Below are 27,854 nucleotides of genomic sequence, written 5' to 3'. Positions count from 1 at the left end.
AACAGTTTCTTCCCTTCTCTGAGTTGCCTTTTCATTCTGTTGTGTCCTTTGATGCATAGTTTTAAATTTTGATATGGTTCAATTTATCTATTTTTGTTGCCATTTATACAAGTCCCTATTTAAGGAACAAGTGATTATGCTACCTTTGCATGGTCAGGACATTGCGGCCGTGCAAAGAAATTCAAGAAGTCATTGCTAAATTCAATGTCATGAAGCTTCCTCCTATGTTTTCTTCTAAGAGTTTTGTAGTTTTAACTTATGTTTACGTCTTTGATTCATTTTGATTTAATTTTTTTATATGATTTAAGAAAAGGATCCTATACAAGTTAAATGTCCAGACGGTGTTTTCCCCGTTGAAGAGTCATGGAACCCTTGTCAAAAATCACTTGGCCATGTATACAAGGGTTTCTTGGCTTTCCTTTCAATTTCATTGTTTTATGACAGTATCATGCTGTCTTCATTGCTGTAGCTTTGAACAAAGTTTTGAAATTAGGAAGTGTGAGACCTCAAACTTTGTTCTTTTACAAGATTGGTTTGACTTTTCAGGGTTCCTTAAGATTTCATATAACTTCTTAGTATAAATATTTCTATTTCTGCAAAAAACACTCTTGGGATTTTGATACAGATGGCAATGAATCTGTAGATCACTCTGAGTGACATTTATGTCTTAACAATGTTAAATCGTCTAATCTGTGAACATGGGCATCTTTCCATTTCTTGCCATCTTCTTCCTTCATGTTTTATTTTTATTTTTATTTTTTTGGCGGGGGACAGGGTCTCACTGTGTCACCCAGACTGGAATGTAGTGGCATAATCATGGCTCACTGCAACCTCAACCTTCCAGGTTCAAACAATCCTCCTACCTCAGCATCCCAAGCAGCTAGCAGCTAGGACTACAGGCACATGCCACCACACTTGGCTACTTTTTTTTTTTTTTTGGTAGAGACAGGGTTTTGCCGTGTTGCCTAGGATGGTCTTGAACTCCTGGAGTCAAGAGATCAGCCTGCCTTGGCCTCCCAAAGTGCTGGGACTACAGATGTGAGCCACCATGCCTCACCCTGTTTTATTTTTTCTTAATTTAATTGTGTATACATCTGCTCCACTTCTAAAGCTGTGCTGTTCAGTACAGTAGCTACTAGCTACATATGACTACTGAACACTTGAAATGTAACTGGTCTGAATGAAGATGGCTGTAAGCATAAAGTACATCCTGGATTTCAAAGGCTTAATAGGAAAATATTGTAAACTGTCTCATAAGTAATTTTTTGCTATTGATTACATATGGAAATGATAACATTTTGGGTTAAATAAAACATTATTAAATTATCTTGACCTGTTTCTTTTCACTCATTTTAATGTTGTTACTAAAAACTTTTTTTAAAAAAATATATGTATATATATATTTTATTGTATTTTAGGTTCTGGGGTACATGGGCAGATCATGCAGGATTGTTGCATAGGTACATACATGGCAATGTGGTTTGCTGCGTCCATCCCCCTGTCACTTATATCTGGCATTTCTCCCCATGTTATCCCTCCCTAATCACCTTACCCCTCCCTTAGTACCCCCCAACAGACCCCAGTGTGTGATGCTCCCCTCTCTGTGTCCATCTGTTCTCACTGTTCAGCACCCACCTATGAGTGAGAACATGCGGTGTTTGATTTTCTGTTCTTCTTTCAGTTTGCTGAGAATGATGGTTTCCAGATTCATCCATGTCCCTACAAAGGACATGAAATCATCGTTTTTTATGGCTGCATAGTATTTCATGGTGTATATGTGCCACATTTTCCCTGTCCAGTCTATCATCGATGGACATTTGGGTTGGTTCTAGGTCTTTGCTCTTATAAACAGTGCCGCAGTGAACATATATGTGCATGTGTTTTTATAACAGAATGATTTATAATCCTTTGGATATATACCCAGTAATGGGATTGCTGGGTCAAATGGAATTTCTATTTCTAGATCCTTGAGGCATCGCCACACTGTCTTCCACAATGGCTGAACTAATTTGCACTCCCACCAATAGTGTAAAAGTGTTCCTCTTTCTCCACATCCTCTCCAGCATCTGTTTCTATTTTTTTTAATGATCACCATTCTAACTGGCGTGAGATGGTATCTCAATGTGGTCTTTTTTTTTTTTTTTTTTTTCTTTTTTTGAGACGGAGTTTCGCCCTTGTTACCCAGGCTGGAGTGCAATGGCGCGATCTCGGCTCACCGCAACCTCCGCCTCCTGGGCTCAGGCAATTCTCCTGCCTCAGCCTCCTGAGTAGCTGGGATTACAGGCACGTGCCACCATGCCCAGCTAATTTTTTGCACTTTTAGTAGAGACGGGGTTTCACCATGTTGACCAGGATGGTCTCGCTCTCTCGACCTTGTGATCCACCCGCCTCGGCCTCCCAAAGTGCTGGGATTACAGGCTTGAACCACCGCACCCGGCAGTCAATGTGGTCTTGATTTGCATTTCTCTAATGACTAATGATGATGAGCATTTTTTCATATGTTTGTTGGCTGCATACATGTCTTCTTTTGAAAAGTATCTGTTCATATCCTTCACCCACTTTTGAAGGGTTTGTTTGTTTTTGTCTTGTAAATCTGCTTTAGTTCTTTGTAGATTCTGGATATTAGCCCTTTGTCAGATGGGTAGATTGCAATTTTTTTTTCCCCTTCTGTTGGTTGCTGGTTCACTCTAATGATTGTTTCCTTTGCTGTACAGAAGCTCTGGAGTTTAATTCGATCCAATTTGTCTATTTTGGCTTTTGTTGCCAATGCTTTTGGTGTTTTGGTCATGAAGTTCTTGCTTATGCCTATGTCCTGAATGGTTTTGCCTAGGTTTTCTTCTAGGGTTTTTATGGTGTTAGGTCTTATGTTTAAATCTTTAATCCATCTGGAGTTAATTTTAGTGTAAGGTGTCAGGAAGGGGTCCAGTTTCTGCTTTCTGCACATGGCTAGCCATTTATTCCAACATCATTTATTAAACAGGTAATCCTTTCCCCATTGCTTGTTTTTGTCAGGTTTGTCAAAAATCAGATGGTTGTAGATGTGTGGCATTGCCTCCAAGGCCTCTGCTCTGTTCCATTGGTCTATATCTCTGTTTTGGTACTAGTACCATGCTGCCTTGATTACTGTAGACTTGTAATATAGTTTGAAGTCAGGTAGCGTTTTGCCTCTAGCTTTGTTTTGCTCAGGATTGACTTGGCTATGCAGGCTCTCTTTTGGTTCCATATGAAGTTTAAGGTGTTTTTTCCAGTTCTGTGAAGCGGGTCATAGGTAGCTTAATGGGGATAGTGTTGAATCTATAAATTACTTTGGGCAATATGGCCATTTTCACAATACTGATTCTTCCTAACTATGAGCATGAAATGTTTTTCCATCTGTCTGTGTCGTCTCTTATTTCCTTGAGCAGTGGTTTGTAGTTCTCCTTGAAGAGGTCCTGTACATCCTTTGTTAGTTGTAATCCTAGGTATTTTATTCTCTTTGTAGCAATTGTGAATGGCAGTTTGTTCTTGATTTGGCTCTCTTTAAGTCTGTTATTGGTGTATAGGAATGCTTGTGATTTCTGCACATTGATTTTTGTATCCCAAAACTTTGCTGAAGTTGCTTATCAGTTTAAGGAGGTTTTGGGCTGAGACGATGGGGTCTTCTAACTATACAATCATGTTATCTGCAAATACAATTTGACTTCCTCATTTCTTAATTGAATACCCTTTATTTCTTCTTCTTGCCTGATTGCTCTGGCTAGAACTTCCAATACTATATTGAATAGGAGTGGTGAGAGAACGCATCCTTGTCTAGTGCCAGATTTCAAAGGGAATGCTTCCAGTTTTTGCCCATTCAGTATGGTATTGGCTGTGGGTTGGTCATAAATAGCTTTTATTATTTTGAGATACGTTCCATTGATACCTAGCTTATTGAGAGTTGTTAGCACAAAGAGCTGTTGAATGTTGTTAAAGGTCTTCTCTGCATCTATTGAGATAATCGTGGTTTTTGTCTTTGGTTCTGTTTATGTGGTGGATTATGTTTATAGACTTATGTATGTTGAACAGGCTTGCATCCCTGGAATGAAGCCTACTTGATTGTGATGGATAAACTTTTTGATGTGCTATTGCATTCAGTTTGCCAGTATTTTATTGAAGATTTGTGCATTTATGTTCATCATGGATATTGGTCTGAAGTTTTCTTTTTTTGTTGAGTCTCTGCTGGGTTTTGGTATCAGGATGATGTTGGTTTCATAAAATGATTTGGGAAGGATTCCCTCTTTTTGGATTGTTTGGAATAGTTTCAGAAGGAGTGGCACCAGCTTCTCTTTGTATGTCTGGTAGGATTCAGCTGTGAACCCATCTGGACCTGGGCTTTTTTTGGTTGGTAAGCTATTAATTGCTGCCTCAACTTCAGCCCTTGTTATTTGTCTATTTAGGGTTTCGACTTCTTCCTAGTTTAGGCTTGGGAGGATGCAAGTGTCTAGAAATTTATTTATTTCTTCCAGGTTTACTGGTTTATGGGCATAGAGTTGTTTGTAGTAATCTCTGATGATGGTTTGTATTTCTGTGGAATTGGTGGTGATATCTCCTTTATTGTTTTTTATTGCATCTATTTGATTGTTCTCTCTTGTTTATTAATCTGACTAGTGTTCTGTCTCTTTTGTTGATTTTTTTCAAAAAACCAACTCCTGGATTTATTGATTTTTTAAAGGGATTTTTGTGTCTCTATCTCCTTCAGTTCTGCTCTAATCTTAGTTATTTCTTGTGTTCTGCTAGCTTTTGAATTTTTTTTTTTTGATCTTGCTCCTCTAGCTCTTTCAATTTTGGTGATAGGGTGTTGACTTTAGATCTTTCCTTGCTTCTCATGTGGGCATTCCAGTGCTATAAATTTCCCTCTAGACACTGCTTTAAATGTGTCCCAGAGATTCTGGTACACTGTGTATTCATTCTTGTTGGTTTTGAAGAACATCTTTATTTCTGCCTTCATTTCACTGTTTAGCCAGTCAACATTCAAGAGCCTGTTGCTCAGTTTCCATGAAGTTGTGTGGTACTGAGTTAGTTTCTTAATTCTGAGTTCCAGTTTGATTGTGCTGTGGTCTGAGATGGTTTGTTATGATTTCTGTTCTTTTGCTTTTGCTGAGGAGTGATTTACTTCCAATTATGTGGTCAGTTTTAGAGTAGGTGTGATGTGGTGCTGAGAAGAATGTATATTCTGTGGATTTGGGGTCGAGAGTTCTGAAGATGTCTATTAGGTTTGCTTGGTCCAGATCTGAGTTCAAGTCCTGGATATCCTTGTTAATTTTCTGTCTCATTGATCTGGCTAATATTGACAGTGGAGTGTTAAAATCTCCCACTATTATTGTATGGGAGTCTAAGTCTCTTCGTAAGTCATTAAGAACTTGCTTTATGTATCTGGGTGCTCCTGTATTGGGTGCATATATATTTAGCATTGTTAGCTCTTCTTGTTGCATTGATCCTTTTACCATTATTTAATGCCCTTCTTTGTCTCTTTTGATCTTTGTTCGTTTGAAGTCTATTTTATCAGAGACTGGGACTGCAACTCCTGCTTTTTTTTTTTTTTTTTTTTGCTTTCCATTTGCTTGGTAAATCTTCCTCCATCTCTTTATTTTGAGTCTATTTGTGTCCTTGCATGTGAGATGAATTTCTTGAATATAGCACACTGATGGTTTTTGACTTTTTATCCAATTTGCCACTCTGTGTCTTTTGATTGGGGCATTTAGACCATTTACATTTAAGGTTAATATTGTTATGTGTGAATTTGATCCTGCCATTTTGATGGTAGCTGGTTGTTTTGCCCATTATTTAAGGCAATTTCTTCATTGTATTAATGGTATTTACCATTTGCTACATTTTTGGAGTGGCTGGTACTGGTTGTTCCTTTCTATGTTTAGTTCTTCTTTCAGGAGCTCTTGTAAGCTAGGCCTGCTGGTGACAAAATCTCTCAGCAATTGCTTGTTCGTAAAGGATTTTATTTCTCCTTCACTTATGAAGCTTAGTTTGGCTGAATATGAAATTCTAGGTTGAAAGTTCTTTTTTTTCAGGATGTTGAATATTGGCCCCCACTCTCTTCTGGCTTGTAGCGTTTCTGCCAAGAGATCTGGGGTGAGTCTGATGGGCTTCCCTTTGTGGGTAACCTGACCTTTCTCTCTGGCTGCTCTCAGCATTTTTTCCTTCATTTCAACCCTGGTGAATCTGACAATTATGTGCCTGGGGTTGCTCTTCTTGAGTAATACTTTTGTGGTATTCTCTGTATTTCCTGGATTTGAATGTTGCCTGGCCTTGCTAGGTTGGGGAAGTTCTCCTGAATAATATCCTCTATTTTCCAGCTTGGATTAATTCTCTCCATCACATTCAGGCACACCTATCAAATGTAGATTAGGTCTTTTCGCATAATGCCATATTTCTTGGAGGCTTTGTTCATTTCTTTTCACTCTTTTTTCTCTAATCTTGCCTTCTTGTTTTATTTCATTGAGTTGATCTTCAGTCTCTGGTATCCTTTCTTCTGCTTGGTTGATTCGGCTATTGAAACTTGCATATGCTTCTCCAAGTTCTCATGCTGTGTGTTTCAGCTTCATCAAGTAATTTATATTCTTCTCTAAGCTGTTTAGGTTAGCATTTCGTCTAACCTTTTTTCACGGTTCTTAGTTTCTCTGCATTGGGTTAGAAAATGTTCTTTTAGCTCAGAGAAGTTTATTATTATCCTCCTTCTGAAGCCTGTTTCTGTCAATTGATCAGACTCATTCTCCATTCAGCCTTGTTCCCTTACTGGTGAGGAGTTGTGATCCCTTGGAGGAGGAGAGGCATTCTGGTGTTTGGTGTTATCATCCATTTTGCACTGGTTTCTTTGCATCTTTGTGGATTTATCTACCTGTGGTCTTTGTAGTTGGTGACTTTCGGATGGGATCTCTGAGTGGACACCCTTTTTGTTGATGTTGAAGTTATTTCTTTCTGTTTTTAAGTTTTTCTTCTAACAGTCAGGCCCCTCTGCTATAGGACTGCTGGAGGTCCATTGCAGACCCTGCTTGCCTGGGGATCACCTGGGGTGGCTGCAGGACAGTAAGGGTTGTTGCTGGTTTCTTCTTCTGTTATTTTCATCCCAGAAGGGTACCTGCCAGATGTTAGCCTGAGCTCTCCTTTATGAGGTGTCTCTTTGGATATATGGGGGTTGGGGAGCTACTTGAGGAGACAGTCTGTCCCTTATAGGAGCTCAAGTGCTGAGCTGGGAGCTCCGTTGTTCTGTTCAGAGCTGCTGAGCAGGTACATTTAAGTCTGCTGCAGCAGAACTCATAACCACCTTTTTTCCCAGTTGCTCTGTCCTGGGGAGGTAGGGCTTTATTTATAAGTTCCTGACATGCTGCTGCCTTTTTTCAAAGATGCCTTGCCAGCAAGGAGGTGTTCTAGTCACAGTCTGCCAGCAGAGGCATTGCTGAGCTGCTGTGGGCTCTGCCCAGCTGCTGTGTGAACTTCCTTGCAGTTTTGTTTACAAAAGTACAGTAAGAACTGCCTTGGTAATGGTGGTCTGCCTCAGTAATGGTGGTCTGCCTCGGTAGGGTGGACTGCCTCGGTAATGGCTGACACCCTTTCCCCCACTGAGCTGGACCATCCTTGGTCCAGCTGTGCTTGCTGCAAAACTGTCAATCTTTGTGGGGGTGGGATTCGCTGAGCCAGATCACTTGGCTCCCTGGTTTCAGCCCCCTTTTTTTTCAGTTGGCTAGGCTGGTCTCAAACTCCTGATTTCAGGTGATCCACCTGCCTCGGCCTCCCAATGTTCTTGGATTACAGGCATGAGCCACCATGCCCAGCCTGTTATTTCTGTGTGTGGGAACACTGAATATCCTTCTTCTAGCTATTTTGAAATGATGAATAATTTGTTGTCAACTATAGTAATCCTACAGTAATAAAAAATACTAGAACTTATTTTTCCTGTCTAGCAGCCTCATTTTTGTACAAGTCCTTTAAGTAGAAATAAAGTTTCATTGATAAAGTCCCTGGTGAGAGCTATGGGATACAGTGAGGTCTTTAGAAATAGTCTTTCTCTTGGTGGTGGTTACTGTTTGTTACTTCCCAGCACCAATTTTTCCCTCTTTCCTAACAGAACCCTAATTTTGTTCACATATTCTCCCTAACCCCAGGTTTAAGGGTAGACCTAGGCCAGGGGTCAGCGAACTTTTTCAGAAAAGGGCCAGAGAGTAAATGCTTTAAGCTTTAGGGGTAAAGGGAAATGGTCTCTATCACAAAGAAAGCAGCCGTAGACAACTTGCAAATGAGCGTGTGGCTGCATTCTGGTGATACTTGATTTACAAAAACAGGCCAGTGGGCTACATCTTAGTGAATTTTAGTTTGCTAACTCCAATGTAGGTTAATCGAAGCCAAAGTTTCTCAAGCTCAGTATTACATTTTGGACGGGATAATTCTTAATGGTGGGGCTGTCCTGCGCATTGCAGGATATTCAACAGCATACCTGGCCTCTCGGACCAGATGCTAGTAGGACCCAGTCCCTTCTCTCCAAGTTGTGATGAGCAAAAATGTCTCCAGGCATTGCTAATTGTCCCTGGGTGGGGCGTCTCCCTGGTGACTGTTATGATCCAGAGGTAGTGACAAGACTCTAGTTTAAATAGACTAATGGAAAGGGCTTAGTGTCTTGTTATTTTGGGAGAGGTTCTCTTAGACTTAGAATGAAACGGGAAACCATTAGCATCAAGTGCCACTGACAGCCATACAACCATGCTGAAAATTAGACTCAGAGTGAAGTCTGCACCATGGAAGGCAGAGCAGAGGAACAGCAAGAACCTGGTTCTGGCTGGTCATGGTGGCCAGCACTTTGGAAGGCTGAAGCGGGTGGATCACCTGAGGTCAGGAGTTCGAGACCAGCCTGGTCAACATGGCAAAACCCCCGTCTCTACTCAAAATACAAAAATTAGCTGGATGTGGTGGTACGCACCTGTAATCCCAGATACTCTAGAGGCTGAGGCATAAGAATTGTTTGAACCTGGGAGACGAAGGTTACAGTGAGCAAAGATCATGCCACTGCACTCCAGACTGGACAACAGAGCAAGATCCTATCTCAAAACAAACAAATAAACAAAAAACCTGGGTCCTCCCGAGCAGCTGAATCAACTTGACCTGAAACCCTCCTTGCATATGGACTTTGGTGGATGAGGTGACACACCTCCTTATTGTTTTTGATGGAGCTTCTTAGGGACACTCAGGGTGGGAATATATCAATGTGTTCAAAGGACTGTGGTATTCTAGCCTGCAGTATGGTTATGTTTGTAATGGCTGAATATCATTCTTAAGGCAAACAGGACAGCAGGGGCTGAGTAGGGGCAGAGTCGCTCAGCAGGGGCGTGGGTGGGGAGGCACGGATTTGTGTCTCACTACCTTTCTGTTTCCTTTTGGCTCCACAAAATGCTTTGTGATTTTTTTTTTTTTTTTTTTTTTTTGAGATGGAGTCTCACTCTCACCCAGGCTGGAGTGCAATGGCGCTATCTCAGCTCACTGCAACCTCTGCCTCCCAGATTCAAGTGATTCTCCTGCCTCAGCCTCCCAAGTAGCTGGGATTACAGGTGTGCATCACTATGCCCAGCTAATTTTTGTATTTTTAGTAGAAATGGGGTTTCACCATATTGGTCAGGGTGATCTCGAATTCCTGACCTCACAGTCCGCCTGCCTCAGCCTCCCAAAGTGCTGGGATTACAGGTGTGAGCCACTATGCCCACTCGGCTCTGTGAATTTATCTTACTTCCTGGCTCTATGTAAATGTGGTGGTGCTTCCCATTTTGGAGTTGAAATTTTGTGTGAATTGGGGCAGCATTATGTGTCTTTTAGAGGAACTTTGCCTGATAGGTTACAGAGAATTTTTTAAATGGTTATCTTCCTAGGAAGGAGATTTGACCAGAAAAACAGTGGCAGTGTTTGGCGTCAGGACCTAAATTGCAAATGTTGTAGCTGCAAAGATAATAGGAAACCAATTTTCATTCAATTCAAATCAGTTTCTCTTAGGATCATGCCCTTGATGCATTTAAACCTCCCTGCTCTTAACACTCTCCTTCACCTACCTCCTCCACCAGCTCTTGGCTGATACTGTGCTGGTAAAAATGCACATAGAACACAATAAATAAAAAGCAAGCGTCTTAAGGTTTTCACAGCAAGCCATTGAGTGGCGATAGAAGTGCTGTTGTCCTTGGGCTGGGAGGGTCCTGTCTTCAGAACGTGGCTCTGAGCTGGCAGGTCAGTTCACTTTGCTAAGCCTCAGTTCACCCATCTGTGGGAATGGGTAGAATAATATGCACCCACCTGCATCCTCTTGAAGATTGAATGAAATAATGTATGGGAAAGAGTTAATGAGGCAGAGGATGAGAGGAGAACCACTTGAACAGAATGAGGTTGTTCTCAGTGGATATTTCAGGCCTGCACTCTTCTCCCTGCCACTTTTGGTGGTGCCTGGTGACATCCTAATTCCTTTTCTATCCTGGACATTTTTCAGTTGTGGTTGAGGTTTCCTTAGTCTGGGTTGAGATGAGACGGATGAACCAGATGCACAGAACTGCAGCATTTGCTGGATATTGGCGAGGACACATGGCTCTAGGCAGCAGTCTCAGAATGGGGCGGTCAGGGGCTCCTCTAGGCACTTTCCCAAGTCTCGTGGGCAACCGCTGGCAGGTGAATGGTTTAATAGAATCACAATTCCACATGGCTGGGGAGGCCTCACAATCATGGTGGAAGGCCAAGGAGGAGCAAAGTCATGTCTTACATGGCAGCAGGTAAGACAGTGTGTGCAGGAGAATTGCCCGTTATAAAACCATTAGATCTCACGAGACTTATTCACTATCATGAGAACAGCATGGGAAAACCTGCCTCCATGATTCAATTGCCTCCCCACTGGGTCCTTCCCATGACATGTAGGGATTATGGGAGCTACAATTCAAGATGAAATTTGGGTGGGGACACAGCCAAACCATATCACCCCCCAGGCCAATGGCTTCTCAGTGTATCTAAAAGAGGATCCAACATTTTCTACTGTCTGATGGGAAATATTCTGCCCCTCTCCCTCCACAGTGGTCAGATTCTCATTTTTCAGGTCTTCACTTAAAATTCTCTTGGACCTGTTTAAGTCAGGTGCCTCCCATCCCCATTGTCTTTGTAGTGTTTACAACTGCCCGTTATATGCCTATTTGCATGTTTGCTCATTCAATGTCTGTCTCTTTTACTAGACTGCATGCTTGGGGAGGGCAGGAACAGTGTCTCTCTTATTTGCCACTCTTTCCTTGTGCCTGGCACATAGTAGGTGCTTTAGAAATAACTGGTTGAATAAATGAATGCTGTCAGGTTCGTGAAATTTCCAGTGATTCTTTACTTCATTCTCTTGGAGGGGGAGAAGGCTTCATTCAGGTGCTGTGCAGAGCTCTACAGCTGGAGAATCATTCCAGCAGGGAAAGAGGTAGGAGAACCTTGCAGGTAAACATGTGCCCTGTGGCGCCAGACTCTCTGGGTTCAAATCCCAGCTCTGCCCTTGTTACTGTGTGCCCTTTAGCAAGTGACTTAACCTCTATTTCACCCTGATTCCTCCTTTGTCAAACAGGGATAACATCAGTATCAGCCTATGAGGGTTAATTGAGGTGATGCTTGTGAAACTCTTGGCAAGATGCCTGGCCCACTGGGTGTGCTGAGTGATGGTGGCTGCAGTTATTCAATTAGCATGTGTTGAACATTTCCATTTCTGCATGATATTATACCTTTTTCCTTTTTCTATATATTTTTTGAAGTTAAAGCACCATTTATTCAAATCTATGTTGAGCATCTGTACTGAACTCCACTCTGGGGATACAGAAATGAGCCCACAAACACAGTCCTTCTCATGGGGCTTACATTTTGATGGGGAACACAGGCTCTGAACACAATTACAGGCCGGGTGCAATGTCTCCACACCTGTAATCCCAGCACTTTGAGAGGCCTAGATGGGCTAATCGCCTGAGGTCAGGAGTTCAAGACCAGCCTGGACAACATGGTTAAATTTCATCTCTACTAAAAATACAAAAATTAGGAATGGTGACACATGTCTATAATCGCAGCTATTCGGGAGGTTGAGGCAGGAGAATCACTTGAACCCAGGAGAGACTGAGGCTTCAGTGAGCCGAGATCACACCACTACATTCCAGCCTGGGTGACAGAGTGAGACTCCACCTCAAAAAAAAAAAAAAAAAAAAAAAAAAAAAAAAAAAAAAAAGAAAAAGAAAAAAAAACCAGAAAGGAAAATAAGAAAACTAGAGTGTGAGGGGAGCAAATTCCAACAGAATGTGTGCGTGTGGTATGCGGGAGAGGTGTGGGCAAGATGAGAGAAGTTCTACCGAAGAATGTAGATCTAAGCTACAGATAGAGCTAAAGGTAGTGTAAGAGCCATCTAGAAGCTGGGACTGCAGGGGAAGGTCACTCTACATAGAGGAAACTTGTGCGAAAGTCCAGAGGCTGCAGATACCGTGGCATATTTATTGCTAATATGCGTAAGTGTATACATAGCTGGATAACCTGGTTTTGGAAAAAAAATACTTGTTTTTTCAGGGATATTTCCAGAGAAGACCCAGAGATAAGGATTTGAATGCAAGAGTTTGTCTGTTTTGAGATAGGGTTTCTTTCTGTCACCCAGGCTGGACTGCAGTGGCATGATCATGGTTTGCTGCAGCCTCAATGTCCTGGTCTCAAGCAATCCTCTCACCTTTCAAGTAGCTGGGACTACAGGTGTGTGCCACCATGCCCAGCTAATTTTTAAAATTTTTATAGGGCTGGGGTTTTGCCATGTTGTCCAGGCTGGTCTCGAACTCCTAGGCTCAAGCAATGTGCCTGCCTTGGCCTCTCAAAGTGCTGAGATTACAGTAGCAAGCCACCACGCCTGGCCATTGAGAGTTTTATCTAGGAAGTGCTCATGAATAGCAGTTGAAGAAAAAGGGAGTGAGACAGGGATGAGAAGGAACCAGGAAAGGGTGAGTTTCTCAATAACTGTGGGCAACTGGGTAACTCTGGGGGCCAGTGTCAACATGCACCTGTTATCCCACCCACAGGGCGAGGGAGCTGGGGTGTTTAACCTCCCTCTTCCATCAATCATTGTTTGAGGCCTGCTCCCAGGGGGCAATGATTTCCTGGCACTTTCATCCAGCAACGTGTAACAAAGTGGGCTCCAATTGCCAGTGAAAGCCATCAGACAAATGAAAGCAGGTGCTGGCCATTGGAAGTTGGGCCAGTGTGGTACAGGCGACGGGCTCGGGCAGGGCATCAAGGCATCTGCTACACACCCCAATCCTCTTTGATACTTAAAGCTATTGGAGTGAGCCAAGATCAGTTTGTGAAGGCTCTTATGAGCTGGTGTGAACAATTTTGGATTCTATCCCTTGGGTAGCCAAAGCAGAAGTGAGGTGCCATCAGACCTGCAACTTAGAAGATCACTCTGGTCACCGGGTGGAGAATGAACCGTTCTGGCCAGAGTGAATACTGATGAAGCCTTTGGGAAGCAATTGCAGCTCTCCAGGCAAGAGATGGGGGTGGCTTAGAGCAGGTGAGGTGGGGATGGAGGGAAGGGAGTAAGTTGGAGAGAGGTTTTGGAGACAGAATAGATTAGATTTAGTAGGAGTCTGCATCTGGGGGAGGTAGCAGCCCTTTTCCGTATCTTCCTTATGCTAAATTAGATGCAGGTGTCCCTGAGACTTGCCAAGTGGTGCTGCAATTTTCCTGTGCTCCCCACTGCCACCCCTTACCTGATAAAGCTCTGTCATCTGCTGCAGTCTCGCTGCCCACTCTTCATGGTACCTTCCAGGCTGCTGGGGCCAGCATAAAATAAATAGCCCCTGCTTCCCTCCTTGCCAGCTTTCCTTCTGCTTTGCCCACCCTGCTGTGCCTAGCAAGGGTTGGCTCCGAGTGCCAGCTTCTGAACCAGCATTATTGTCAAGGAATGTGGAGGCAGCCGGGCCGGGGAGCAAGGGGCGGGGACGAGCATTCCATTTGCCATCTGTGGTTCAAGTGAGAGCTGTGCTGATGAGAGCCAGGGCCATCTCTGTGTGATGCAGAGAAATGCACTTCAGCTGAACTGGCAATGGAAAAGTCATCTGTAGGCTCACGTGTATGTCCCATGCGGTCATTGTGTTCTTTGACAGTAGGGCTGGGAGAGCAAGTGTGGAGATGAGAGGCTGGTGGTGAGTGGTGTAGAGGTCTGCTTTGTCCTCAAATCCAGTTCCTCTGCTAAGCCCCGACGGGCACAGAATGCTACTATGTGGGGCTTTGTAGCTGCAGAATACTGCTAGCTCTTGCTAAGCATATTATTGTTGTTAAAAGTCATGTGATTAGCCATTTCAAATGTAAACATTTTATCTGGAGTTCAGATCTTCAGATTGTCAGACTCTGAAGGATTAGGCTGGGTGCAGTGGCTCATGCCTGTAATCCCAGCACTTTGTGAGGCCAAGGCGGGTGGATCACTTGATGTCAGGACTTTGAGACCAGCCCGGACAACATGGTGAAACCCTATCCCTAGTGAAAATACAAAAATTAGCCATTGCTATGGCACACACCTGTAGTCCCAGCTACTCTGGAGGCTGAGCCAGGAGAATGGCTTGAACCGGGGAGGCAAAGCTTGCAGTGAGCCGAGATTGCACCACTCTACTTCAGCCTGGGCAACAGAGGGAGACTCTTTCTTAAAAAGAAAGAAAAAAAAAAGGTGAAGGAGGAGTATCCCACAAATCATTACCTATGGCAAATTGAAAAATTCTTCCTTTCTTCTGAGTAAAGCCCATCCCCAAATGGTACTCTGATCACAAGGATCAAGAGCCAAGAGAGCTCTTGTTACCTTCAAAAGATGCCACGTTTGGCCTTAGATGATTGGTCCAGAAATACACTCGCAGACCCAAGCTGGACCAATTAGATTGCTTTCCTGGGAGTCTGGACTTAGAACTGAGAGAAAAGTTACATAGTTTCTAGTGCCTGAAATTGTAACATACAGAAAACTGTCAGTAGCTGTTTTTCTGCCATGAAGTCTGAGGAAAGAGAGAGAGGGAGAGAGAGAAAAAGAGGAGGAGCAGGAAAGACATAGAGGTTGTTCCTAAGACTCAGCTGTTTTCTAGTCTTTTTTTTATTGATACCTAATAGTTGTACATATTTATGTGGTGCATGCGATATTTTGATATAAGCACACAATGTGTAACAACCAAATACGAGTAACTGGGATATCCATGACCTCAAACATTTATCATTTCTGTATGTTGGGAGCATTTTAAATCTTCTAGCAAATTTGAAATATACCTTTTTTTTTTTTTTTTTTTTGAGATGGAGCCTTATTCTGTCACCCAGGCTGGAGTGCAATGGCATAGTCTCGGCTCACTGCAGCCTCTGCCTCCTGGGTTAAAGCGATTCTCCCACCCCAGCCTCCCAAGTAGATGGGACTACAGTCACGTGCCACCACACCTGGCTAATATTTGTATTTTTAGTAGAGATGGGGTTTCACTATGTTGGTCAGGCTGGTCTCAAACTCCTGACCTTATGATCCACCTGTCTTGGCCTCCCAAAGTGGTGGGATTACAGATGTGACCCACCTCACCCAACTGAAACACTTCAATATTCTTATAATAAATCTGCCCTTCTTGCTTATGCTTGGTCAAGGTGAGTATCTTTTATGTGGATAAAGGACAAAAAGAAAGGTCTCTTTTCACAGACAGCCAACACTTTAGAACTCTTTGAAGGCCTAAAGAGAAAGTTTGTCTCAGCTCCTGATTTTGGAAATTCTTTTGGTGTTTACAGATTCTCCCTGCAGTGGGTACCAACTGGGAAGTGTAGGTCAGGTGGTCAATGATAGTTTATAAGTTTTTAAAAGGAGGACTGGAAGGCTAAGGGCAGTGGCTCACGCCCGTAATCCCAGCCGAGGTAAGCCGATCACTTGAGGTCAGGAGTTTGAGACCAGCCTGGCCAACATGGTGAAACCCTGTTTCTATTAAAAATACAACAATTAGTCGATGGTGGCACGCACCTGTCATTCCAGCTACTCAGGAGACTGAGGCAGGAGTCACTTGAACCTGGGAGGTGGAGGTTGCAGTGAGCTGAGATTGCAACGCTGCACTCCAGCCTGGCAACAGAGTGAGACTCCATCTTAAAAGAGCAAAAGGAGGCTGGAAGAAGCTCAACTAAATTAGTGGGCTAATGTTAGACATTCAGAGAACTCTCAGAACCCCCAAAGTGTCTGCATTTTGGGGAGTGTGATGTTTCTTTTTCCCTTCCCATCCTCTAAGTGCCCCGGGGCCAGTTTTGGGTTCCCTCCTCTTCTCTATCTGCATTCATTCCCCCTAGCAGGTCTCATCCATCCCTGAGGCTCCAACTCCCTCCCCATGTTGATGACTGACACCCAAATTGACAAATCCAGCCAGAACTTCTCCCCTCATCTCAGGGCTTATACACCGGGTGGCCTATTCAGTATCTCTTCTTGGATGTATAATAGGTATCTTACACGTTGCATGACCTGAACCAAATTCTTTTTTTTTTTTTTTTTTTTTACGTTTTTAAAAAATTTTTTTTATTGCATTTTAGGTTTTGGGGTACATGTGATGAACATGCAAGATTGTCGCATAGGTACACACTTGGCAGTGTGGTTTGCTGCCTTCCGTCCCCTCACCTGTATCTGTCATTTCTCCCCATGCTATCTCTTCCCACCTCCCCACCCCCCTGCCCCTCCCCCATTTCCCCCCAACGGACCCCAGTGTGTAGTGCTCCCCTCCCTGTGTCCATGTGTTCTCATTCTGAACCAAATTCTTAATCTGCCCTCCACCTGTACTTCCTCCAGTGCTCTTCATCTCTAAAAGGCACCAACTCCTCCCACGATTGCTCATGCCAGGTCTTGACTTCTCTCCTTGACTCCTGACACACATCCAGTTCATTAGCAAATCCTCTCTGCTCTAACTTCAAGACGTCTCCCATCCCACCACTTTTCACTATCCTCACTGCTCCCACCCTGCTCCACATCTCCGCTGCCTCCTGCCTGGACTTCCACAGCAGCCTCCTGTCTAGTCTCCTTGCATCTGCCCTGGCCTCCCTACAATCTATTCCCACAAAGCAGCCAGAGAGCTACTTGTCTCTGTGTGTATATATGTGATTTGAATGTCTTTGTTTTTTAAATTGAGACAAGGTCTTGCTCTGCCACCCGGGCAGGAATACAGTGGCTTCATCATGGCTCACTGCAGGCTTGGCTTCCCTAGCTCCAGCAATCCTACCTCAGCCTCGTGAATAGCTGCGACTACATACAAGTACATGCCACCACGCCCAACTATTTTTTTTTTTTTTTTAAATTTTTTTGTAGAAACGAGGTCTTGCTTTGTTGCCCAGGCTCATCTCAAATTCCTGGGCTCAAGCAATCTATCCACCTCGGCCTCACAAAGTGCTGGGATTATAGGAATGAGCCACCACCTTCAGCCTCCTTTAATCTTTTTAAGCAACTTAATATTGAGATACAGTTTACATACAATGCAGTTCACCTATTTAAAATGTACAATTTAATAGTTTTAAGTCCCAGTGCGGTGGCTCATGCCTGTAATCCCAGCACTTTGGGAGGCTGAGGCAGGTGGATCATGAAGTCAGGAGTTCAATACCAGCCTGGCCAACATGGTGAAACCCCGCCTCTACTAAAAATATAAAAATTAGCTGGGCACGGTGGTGACGCATGCTGGTAATCCCAGCTACTCAGGAGGCTGAGGCAGGTTAATTGCTTCAACCAGGACTCAGGAGGCTGAGGTTGCAGTGAGCTGAGATCATGCCACTGCACTCCAGCCTGGGCCACAGAGAGACTCTGTCTCAAAAGAAAACAAAACAAATGTTTAAAATACATTCAGAAGAGTTATGCAAACATTATCTAATTTTGGGACATTTTTATTACCCTAAAAACGAGCTTGTGCACATTAGCAGTCACTTCCCTTTGCCTACTGCAGCCCCCCACCCCAGCCCCTGGCAACTACAAGTCTACTTTCTGTTTCTGCAGATTTGCCTGTTCTGATTATTTCATATAAATGGAATCATATATCATGCGCCATCTTGTGAAATGTTGTTTCTGGCTTCTTTCACTGAGTGTAGTGTTCTCAAGGTTCATACACATTGCAGCATGTATCGGTACTTCGTTCTTTTTTAAGACTGAGTAATATTCCACTCTTTGGATAGTGGATAGATCACATTTTGTTGATCCATTCATCAATTGATAAACATTTGGGTTGTTTCCACCTTCTGGCTATTACGAATAGGGCTACTGTGAATATTTTAGATAGTAGGTCAAAGTATTTCTCTCCTGTGCTCAAATGCTCCCATGTTTTCTAAACTTAGAAGAAAATCACAAGCTCTAACCACGGCTGGGGAGGCCTCACCTGACCTGGCTCCCGCCTCCCTCTGTGGCCCACTCTCGCCCACTCTTTCTCTCTGGCTCCCTCTTCTTCAGCTGCAGAGGCCTCCCTGCTCTACCTTGGTGTGTTCATTTCCAGATATTCCCAGATTTCTCTTCCTCACTTCTCTAACATCTCTAATCAAATATCACCTCCTCAGAGAGGCCCCCCGACTCTTGCTCATTCTTGACCCTGCTATCTCTTTCTTCACTGGGTTTTCCATAAATGACTGTGATAGTCTCATCTCACATTGATCTAAAGAAATACCTGAGACTGGGTAATTTATAAAGAAAAGAGGTGTAATTGGCTCACAATTCTGCAGGCTGTACAGGAAGCACAGTGGCTTCTGCTTCTGGGGAGGCCTCAGAAAACTTACAATCATGGTGGAAGGTGAAGGGGAAGCAGGCACATCTTACGTGGCCCAAGTAGGAAGAAGGGGGTAGGGGAGAGTTGCTGCATACTTCTAAACAACCAGACCTTGTGAGAACTCACTCACTATACAGAACCAAGCGGGGATGGGGCTAAACCATTCATGAGAACTCCACCCCCATAATCCAATCACCTCCCACCAGGTCCCACCTCCAGTGCTGGGGATTAACATTCATCTAATTGAACCTTAGATTTGGGTGGGGACACAGATCCAAGTCGTATCAGTGATGCTGTATCACTTACATGTTTGTCTTTTTGTTTCTCCTCCTAGAAGGTAAACTCAGTGATGGCTGGGACTTTTCCACTGCCGTATCCTTTGTGCTTGACATGATGCTTGGTACATATTAGGAGCTCAGCAGATATTTGTTGAATGAATGAATGAATGAATGAATAAATGAAAACAGTGGACCTAGTAGATCATCTACATCAATCCCTTTACGTGACAGATGAGAAACTGAAGCTCAGGGAGGGGAATAGTCTGCTCAAGTGTACGTGAGTCGTTGCTTAGGTCTCCTGGTTCCAGAACCCGTGTGTGTTCTTTAAAATGCCCCACCCCCAGACGTTTGGGTGCTTGGTAGTTTATATGCTAATTTAGTCACCTTGCCTTGGAATATTGACTTTCTGCTAAACCAGTAAGATCAAACCCTTCAGACTGGGCATCTGTCACATTTTCCTCACCTCTCCAGCTACCTCTCCCATGGTTTCTCAACATATCCTACCCTGCAGCCTCCCTGAATGACTTGCAGTTCCTTGAGCACTGGATGTCCCCTCAAACCTCTGTACCTTTACCCATTCTGTTCCCTCTGTCTAAGCAGTCTTCTCATAACACTTCTAGAAATGGTCAACTTGGACTCATTTTTATGACAGAGGTGGACTTCGAGTCCTCTGGGAAGTCTTTCCTGCCATGCCCTTCTAGCCAGACTCAGTGAGAAGCCTCTCCACTGTGTTCCCAAGGCCCCTGTGATTGCCACATTACTCTGCTGGGATTGACAAAGTCTCCTGTAGATTGGAGGTTCCATGCATCTACAGTGACAGGGATCATGCCTGTCAGGCTCAAGGCTGTATCCCCATCCCCCTGCCCAGTGCCTGGCACATGGAAGGTGCCCTCCACCATGGGCTTATGTGAATTTCTTTGTGTAGATTGAAGGAGGTAAAGTGGGTGCAGCTGGCACTGCAGTGCCACACCCAAGCCTCTTACCTTTCAGTGGCCTCTGGCTGACATCCAATTGCTAGTGTCCCTGCCAGAACTTCCAAAAATCAATCTGCTCATGAGTAGCAGGCCTGAGTGTCAAAGAACTAACACCTTCTGCTTCAGCAGCCCCACTTCACCAGTGCCTTTTGGAAGCTGGTGTATAAATACCCCAGCTCCCTCACTACGTTATTAGATGGGTTATTTCAGGGGAGACCCGAGGGATTAGGAGGAGGGAACATGTGTGTCTTTTCCCCAGAGTTTCCTCAAGGGATTAATTTCTGTGGTAACTTGCTTGGTAGTATATCCTTCATTTGCTATATATTTGCTACTTCTGTACTGGTGTTTTCTACACTTTTTTTTTTTTTTTGAGACAGACTCTCACTCTGTTTCCCAGGCTAGAGTGCAGTGATGCAAGCTCGGCTCGTTGCCACCTCTGCCTCTCAGGATCAAGTAATTCTTCTGCCTCAGACTCTCGAATAGCTGGGATTACAGGTGCTGCCACCACACCTGGCTAATTTTTGTATTTTTAATAGAGATGGGGTTTCACCACGTTGGCCAAGCTGGTCTTGAACTCCTGACCTCATGATCCGCCCACCTCAACCTCTCAAAGTGCTGGGATTGCAAGTGTGAACCACTATGCTCAGCCTCCACTTTTTAAATATACCACTTTCACCCAATTCCTTGTTCAATGTGGTGGAATCATCAGAACACCAACAGCCCAGACAAAGTCCCAGCAGCTTTTTTTTTTTTTTTTTTTTTATAACATCATGACGACATCAGCCAACCAAACAAACTCATAAAGCCAATTAGTTATATCGACACACGATGTTTCTGGGTTTCTACAGATCAATTCATAAATATTATAAATTGCAACAATTTCTAAACAATGCCCTGTGACTAATGGCTCTGGTTGTAGTGGATTTTATCACTGTGTTGAGTACCTAATTGTCCTCAGCCTCACTGAATGTTTCTGTGACCTCAGCAACATGACGGTGACTCATTGCCTGGCAGCTTCAAGGTCAAAGAGCCTGCCTTTCTAGCTCCTGTTGTGGGAGACAGGGACCCTGGAATTTCACTTTGGAAACTAACTCATGGCCCAGTCTTTTAAACATATTCTTTTGGTAGTGGAAAGCTGTCCTCTACTGAATTAGGAAATTTTATGTATTCGTACTTTTACCTGTGGTTTCAGAAGCCAATTCTTTCATTCAGCAAATTTCTATGGAACACTTTCTATGTACCCAACACTCTGCTGGGTACCAGGAATATAGTGATGTGTTGGTCAGGATAGGCTAGGACAGGGCTATAGTAACAAGGGAACTTTAAAAATCCTAGACATTTAGTACGACAAAGGTTTTGTTTGTTTTTTGTTTTTCTCATGTATGCTACACATCCAATATAGATCAACAGAGCTCAGGGTCACTCAGGAACCCAGGCTGATAAAACGTCTGTCACTGAAGCAGGGGAATTGATAATTGGCGAGTCACCATGCCAACTTTCCTATGCTTCAGCCCCAGAGTGACACGTATCAGCCCATGAATTAATCACATGGCTCCAATTAACTGCTGTCCTTGGAGAGCTTGCATTGCAGCTTGCACTGTAGAAGGCAGGGATCAAATAAATTGTTACACAGTAATTATTTAATAATAATTGGAGCAAAGTCGACAAAAGAGAATTCAGGATCTTATGAGAGTGTAAACCAGGAGACAGAATGCCCTCTGTGTGGTCGGAGATGGCTTCTTTAGGGAAAGGTTTCTTTCAGAAGAGACCTGAAGGGATGCATAGGGGCAGGTCAGGTAAAGAGAGGGAACGAGGCACCCGCCTGTCTCACGAAGACAGGCAGATCACAGCAGGTTCTACTTTCAAAGAACTTACAGTGTAGTTTGAGAGACAAGAAATGTATAGAAATAGCAATAATGCCAGTTAGTCAACACTGACAGCTGATGTGGGTGAGCGCGTGCTGCGGTCCGTGCCTTCTGTGCACTATCTCACTTAATCTAATATCACAACGGCCTTAGAAACCGCTGCTCAGCAAGTGTCTGGGCAGGACTTGAACTTGCATGAGCACCTGAAGTTCATGCTCTTTACCACTGTGTGCTTCTCTCTCGGGAGTGGTTGCTCAGTGACTGGCCAGCTTAGCTCAGGGGCTCAGTGACTACCTGAGTGTAAAAGAAAGATCATTTGCTTTAGGGTTGATCTTTCTCTGCCTTGCTAGTGAGTCACTGAATCTCCCTGGACCTCAGTTCATCATTAAAATGAGAGCATTTGGCAGATCAGAGCTTTTCAAAATGTTTTAATGTGGTGGAATAGTTTTTCAAATGTAACGAAATATATAAAGCAGAGAGGAGTGGTTAGTACTCTGGTGAGGAAGACCAAACCTCACTACTGCCTTTAGCAGTATCTGGGGACCCTCTGGGGAGCCTGGCATATTCTAAATGCTCAAAATACTACTAGAGCAGCTAAGGTTAATTTCAGTCCCCAAGGAGGCTGAGTGTTACCAGTATTATGATTAGCTGTGGCTATTTGAGGATGATTTTGGGCTCCTTTCATATCCTTTGTGGTAGGTAGAAAAGTGCCCCCACCCCACGTCCACATTTTTTTTTTTTTTTGAAACGGAGTCTTGTACTGTTGCCTGGGCTGGAGTGCAATGGCGTGATCTTGGCTCACTGCAACCTCCGCCTCCCGGATTTAAGTGATTCTCTTGCCTCAGCCTCCTGAATAGCTGGGATTACAGGTGCCCACCACCATGCCCTGCTAATTCATTGTTTTTTTTTTTTTTTAGTAGAGACAGGGTTTCACTATGTTGGCCAGGCTGGTCTCGAACTCCTGACCTTGTGATCTAGCCTATTTGGCTTCCCAAACTGATAGGATTACACATATTTTAATCCTTAAACTTGTAAATATATTACCTTACATGGAAAAATGAATTTTTTTTTTTGAGCCAGAGTCTCACTCTGTGTTGCCCAGGCTGAAGTGCAGTGGTACAATCTCAGTTCACTGCAACCTTCCCTTCCTGGGTTGTGCCTCAGCCTCCCGAGTAGCTGGGATTACAGGCGTGCACTACCATGCCTGGCTAATTTTTGTATTTTTAGTAGTCATGGGGTTTCATCATGTTGGCCAGGCTGGTCTCAAACTCATGGCCTTAAGTGATTTGCCCTCCTTGGCCTCCCAAAGTGCTGAGATTAGAGGCATGAGCCATTGCGCCCAGCCAACAAAAAGGATTTGGAAGATAAGATAAAGTTAAGGATCCTGAGTTAGAGGGATTATACAGGATTATCTGGTGGGCCCAGGGTTATCTTAAGGGTCCTTTGAAGTGGGACAAGTGAGTCAGAGAAGGAGATTCAATGATGGAAGCAGAGGTCAGAGAGAGAGAGATGTGAGGAGGTTATGCTAGATTTGAAGATGGAGAAAGGAACCTACCAGACAAGGAATGTGGGCTGCCTCAAGGAAAAGACAAGAAAATGGATTGTTACTAAGCACCTCCAGAAGGAACGGAGCTCTGCTGATACCTTGATTTTGCCCTGTAAGACTCATTTTGGACTTCTGACCTCTAGAACTGTAAGATCATAAATCTGAGTTTAAAAATTTTTTAATTATATTGTTATTATTTCTAGAGGCAGGGTGTTGCTCTGTTGCTCAGGCTGGAGTGCAGGGGTGACATCACAGCTCACTGCAGCCTTGAACTCCTGGGCTCAAGCAATCCTCCCACCTCAGCCTTAGCCTCCAGAGTAGCTGAGACTATAGGAGTGCACCACCATACCTGGCTAAATTTGAGTTTTTAAAAGCCAGCAAGTTACGGGAGTTTGTTACAACAGCAATGGGAAACTCACATGCCATTAAGAATCTACCCTATACCACACGTCACTTGTGTTCCTACTAATAACCAGATCATCAATTGTTGCTGCTCCTCATTGAGGGCCACCATGTCCAGCCACTGTGCTTAGTATTTTACTTCTCTGCTTTCATTTGACTTTCTAAACAGCCCTGTGAGCAGAGCCTGTCCTGTTCATTTAGAAAAAAGGAGGAGACCAGGGCTCTGGGAGGTGGCATCATCAGCTCAAGGTCACACAGGTAGAAAGCATGTGTGTGGCTGGGGCAGGACTTTGACAAATCCAAGTGGATACAGCTCTAAAACCATCACTTTGTTCTTCTGCTTTCAGAAGACATTATTTCCAGAGCGGGGCTAGGAAGGCATTCAGACTCTGAGCTTGCCAACAGTGCCTCCTGCAAAGTGACACTCTGAACCCATCCTGGCTGGTGTAGGACACTGATGTATGTAGAAAGAAAGTGAAGTTTTTGCACCATGTTTAATTTCATCTGAGCTTCCTCAGGAAGCTCAATGTTCTTCCCTAAAAATGGAGAGAAACAAACCTCCCCACTGCTCTTTAAATTTCTTCAGGAACAATTACTGAATCCTTGTCTGTTCAACATGCAGAATTCCCTATTTGAAAGGAGGAGACAGGGAGAACAGAATGGCTGTGCCTAGCTGGAGCACAAAACCAGGCTTATGAGGCAATGGAACAAACAGATCTGGCTCATACGAGTGTGGGGTCTTGTTGTGTGACTATTCATGGAGTTTGGAAGATCAGTGATTGAGCAAACAGATCAGATTAAAACATACTAAAAACCAAAGTCACTGTGCCCTTTTCAAATGTGCTTTGGTTGTTTCTTTTGGTAAGTGGGATTTAATATAATTCCTAACATTTGCTGGTGGTTTCTAATGACCAAATCATAGATGCTCATTTTAGGAATTTTGGAAAATGCAAAAAAGGATCAAGAAGGACAGTCACCTTAAATCCTGGCAGCCAGACCAAATCGTAGTCAACATGGCATTTCTTTGCCCTGTGGAAAGAGCCTTCATGATCACTTGGGCCGATCCCTTCCCAGCTGGGGGAAACAGGTCCAGGTTAAGAAGCTGTTTGGTGTCAGATCTCAAAGTAGAGAGCAGGAGTCTCTGGTTTTAATAATCTCTTCCTTTCTTCTTGCTGCTGTTCCGGAACCCTTAAAAAAATAATCTCTTGAAGAAACTCCCCTGAGATTAACTTCTGCTTTCTGGGGCTCCAGGAGAACTCCAGCTGTTTTCCATTAGGGGAATTTGAGACTCCAGGTCTGAACCACATCGCTTTCCTTGCCATCTTCCTCTTTCCCTTCCTTCTCACGGAAGTACACGGTACATAGTGCCTTTTAAATTTAACAATACACCAGGGGCATGCCATTACATGCCAACAAATGCAATTGTATATTATGACATCTTTTTTGTTGTTTTTTTTGACACAGGGTCTCGCTGTCTGTCACTCCAGGCTGGAGTGCAGTGGTGCAATCACAACTCACAGCAGCTTTGAATTCCTAGGCTCAAGCGATCCTCTCACCTCAGCCTCCCAGGTAGCTGGGACTACAGCCACGCACCACTATGCCTGGTTCATTTTTAAATTTTGTTGTGGTGACATGGTCTTGCTAGGTTGTCCAGTCTGGTTTCAAACTCCTGGCCTCAAGCAGTCTGCCCACCTTGGCCTCCCAAAGCTTTGGAATGACAGGGGTGAGCCACTGCACCCCATTACATTATTTTTTTATGACTGTATCTCCTGGCATGTTACATCAGGATTTATATAACATATATAATCCCCTTCAGGCAGACATTTAGGTTGTCTCCAGTCTTCCACCATTATTTTTTAAAGTACTTTGATGAACATCCTTGCAGTTAATTCCTCACTGAGATACATTTTTGGAAGAGGTCTTGCTAGTCAAAGGATCTACCCATTTAGAAGGTTTTGATGCTTACCTACAGGCATACTTTCTAAAAGAAGGCACGAAGTATTGTGATTTTATTACCCAGAGCCAGAAACATTTTCAGGGTTTGGACATAGCTGTTGGCTGCTGTTCCACATGCTGACCTGCCGTGGCCTTATCCCGGGCAGATGCTGCTACAAAGGTCAGCCCCCTGGATCCCGTCATTACCCTGCCAAGTCCCTGCTGCTGGGCCAAGGGGCTCCTGGAGCCAAATCCTTCTCAACAGACAGGTACCAAAACACCGTTAGTTCCCAACCTTGAACAATTAATCATATACAGAGAAAGCCAGGCCTGGGGAAAATGGTTTATTTACAGCTCGATGCTTCTTTCTGCCCCAGGTACGTTTTCCAATTGTGTTTCATCTTCTGTTCTCACACCTGGACTCATTTCTAAACACCATCTGAATCATGAGCAGGAGGTCAAGGGCAACACACTGGATTTCTCCTGGTTGAGAAGTTCATGGGCTGGGTTGGCTTTTGCTTTTGCAGCCTTGACTTTATGGCTGGGGGGAAGGAGAAAAGCCCATGAGAGGTGAACTGTGAAACGCTTTACCTACCCACACCCAGGCCAGTGGAAAGTCCTGTCAAGCAGTGAGCTTTGAGCAGCAAAGTGCCCAGACTTCAAAATAGCAGAGAGATGCTGGTTACACATGGAAGGAGGGCTTTTTCTGGCTTGAGATTACAGGTGAGACAGGAAGAGTTTCCATAGAAAGCTCCCGCAGCCTCTAATCAAACAATCAATTAATTCAACGAGTATCTGTGGAATGTGTATGAGTCAGGCGCTGTCTAAGCATTGGAATGCAGTGGTTGGGCCGAATGAGTACCTGGGACTACAGGTGCAAGCCACACCTGGTGAGCCACCTGCCTCAGCCTCCCAAAGCGCTGGGATTACAGGCATGAGCCACCATGTCTGACCCTTCTTTTTCTTCTTCAACAAATATTTGCAGCCTCCATCTCACTGCCCAGGCAACCCTAACCCAGACAAATTTGCTTCCATACCTTTCCCATGCCCATGTTCTGTTGAATCGAAAGTTTCGAAGGCCACTGAAGATCTTGCACTCACAATTCTCCATTCTTCTTGTCCTCATTTCTAAGTTTTCTTCACTTCTATAGTGTGTTCCATTTTCTCTTTTTCAAAATTCTTCCTTTCCCTAGTTTTCATGACACTGTCCTTCTCTCTCCATAGCCTTATTATTTTTTCCAGACTTCATCTTTCTTCCAAGAGCAAGCACTCTTCAGGGTCTAATGCTTACACCTCTCTTCTTGCTGGGTAGAGTGGTAGTTCTCAAGCCTGGCTGTATCTTAGAGTCACCTGGGGTGTTCAAAAATGGCTGAACCTGACAGAGAATTTTGAGGACCGAGAAACTACTCTGTTATGACACTATAATGGTAGATACATGTTATTATATCCTTGTTGAAGCCATAGAATGTACAACATAACCAGGAGACTTAGGATGATAATGATGTGTCAATGTTGATCCATCCACTGTAACAATGTATCACCCTGGTGGGAGGCTGTGTGTTGCAGGGACCGGGGATGGATAGGAACTCTCTACACTTCCTGCTCAATTTTGCTGTGAACCTGAAATAGCTCTTTAAAAAAGCCTAAGGACCGGGTGTGGTGGCCCCTGCCTGTAATCCCAGCACTTTGGGAGGCTGAGGCGGGTGGATTATGAGGTCAGGAGATTGAGACCATCCTGGCTAACATGGTGAAACCCTGTCTCTACTAAAAATACAAAAAATTAGCTGGTTGTGGTGGCACTCGCCTGTAGTCCCAGCTACTCAGGAGTCTGAGGCAGGAGAATCACTTGAACCCGGGAGGTGGAGGCTGCAGCGAGCTGAAATCACACCACTGCACTCCAGCTTGGATGAGAGAGCGAGACTCTGTCTCAGGAAAAAAAAAAAAAAAAAAAAAAGTCCAAGAAGCTGAGTGTGGTGGTGTGTGTTTGTAGTCTCAGCAACTTGGGAGGCTGAGGTAGAAGGAAGATTGCTTGAGCCCAGGAGTTTGAGACCAGCCTGGATACCACAGCGAGACTTCAGAAAGAAAAGAAAAGAAAGTAAGAA

The sequence above is a fragment of the Saimiri boliviensis genome, chromosome 7 (assembly GCF_048565385.1).
Source record: "Saimiri boliviensis isolate mSaiBol1 chromosome 7, mSaiBol1.pri, whole genome shotgun sequence".
Classification (NCBI taxonomy): domain Eukaryota; kingdom Metazoa; phylum Chordata; class Mammalia; order Primates; family Cebidae; genus Saimiri; species Saimiri boliviensis.
Note: the sequence above shows the minus strand (reverse complement) of the source record.